Consider the following 1,503-nt stretch of genomic DNA (forward strand, 5'->3'; position numbering starts at 1 on the left):
AAGACACCCAGAAATGCCCTAAAAGTAACATTTAGACACATCCTAAAGTACTTCAAAATGGGGGGTCGGAGGTGCTAATGGTGTCATATTGGTTGTGAACAATCAATAGTGTTGTCCTTATAAAGTCTGAATAAGGCGATTGTCTGAAAAACAATACCTATCCAAATTCATTTAACACGGCCTGCAATAGCTCTCCACTCCCTCCCTTTCTCGGAAATAGCTCATTGCCAAGGCATAATTTCGCCCTTGATGATCACATGTGTTTTGAATCCGTGATGCACAGCAGCCTGTCACACACAAACCTATACGACCAGTCGATTGATAGACCATTCGTACTCTGTAAAATAAAGCTCATAACAGAGAATATTAGATATGTTTGTTTTTTAAGCGTCGACAATAGCCTACAAAGAAATAGTATCGTTGAAATGGTTAGAAAAAGCCTACAAAATAACGACTGTGACGTTCTCTACCAGCAAAACTATGCAAGATCTTGTTTCTTGAAATCATATACACTATTGCTTTTGCGAGGATAAATAGGCTTCGGACCGTTACAGCAAAGATTACCTGTAACTAACCCAATATACTTAATCAGGGTCGCTTCCAATGAGAGCAAACGAAGGCAAGCAAGCATAGTGGGGAGAACAAGCAAGGAGGTGGACAGAGTTAAGCACGAGCTAGAGAGATCCCATTGGCGTAATTTAGCATGTAATTGCATATTTTTGTTAGGGAACCGATTCTCTCGATTCGCCCTTGAAAGCCTTCTGAACAACGAAATATCTTGAAACTTTGGCAAATGGTCGAGTCTACAAAACGTAGTACAATCTGTTCGTAACAGAATATCGTTTTTGGAACCGAAAATTGTATTGAGATCGAATGTTTAATCGATGAGAAAATTAGTTTCCCGCCACTGGACTTCCTTTCATCACCATATTTGGTGGTGAGTGGAAGCTCTAAACGGATGCTTCAGATGTATACATCCTGTGAGACATCTGGCTTCTTTCTATTTTTGTTTATAAACTGTCGACCAGAACTAAAGTATCGCATAATTGGTCAAATGCTAGTCTGTCCAGCAGAGATTTGCTGTCGATCAACGTTTCGATTAGGCTACAGCTAGCTAAGAAAACCAGTCTGACCATCCGATTGTTGAAGCTATGTTATAATTCCTTACATTTCAGCATCACAACATGGAGACAGAGGCGTTAGTATTCACCAAACCTCCCAGCACCCGGTCTGAACCGGTTCGGGTGATGCGCAAACTCGTGATACTGAGTCCCCCCCTCTGTGCTGTAGCTTGTATGACACGCACTAAATCACAGCATTAGCGCGCCCACGTTAGCTACACCCCTGTGTTAATTCACGCATTGTCATTGGTTCACATGCCTTGCGAGCCTCCACAGCGTCAGCATCCTGATTGGACAATAAAACCGATTGCACTCGTTCTCGTCCGGTGCTTCGGATTTCACTTTAGAACCAATGGAATTGTATAAAATACGCAAACTCCGC

The sequence above is a fragment of the Oncorhynchus mykiss genome, chromosome 9, assembly GCF_013265735.2.
Source record: "Oncorhynchus mykiss isolate Arlee chromosome 9, USDA_OmykA_1.1, whole genome shotgun sequence".
Classification (NCBI taxonomy): domain Eukaryota; kingdom Metazoa; phylum Chordata; class Actinopteri; order Salmoniformes; family Salmonidae; genus Oncorhynchus; species Oncorhynchus mykiss.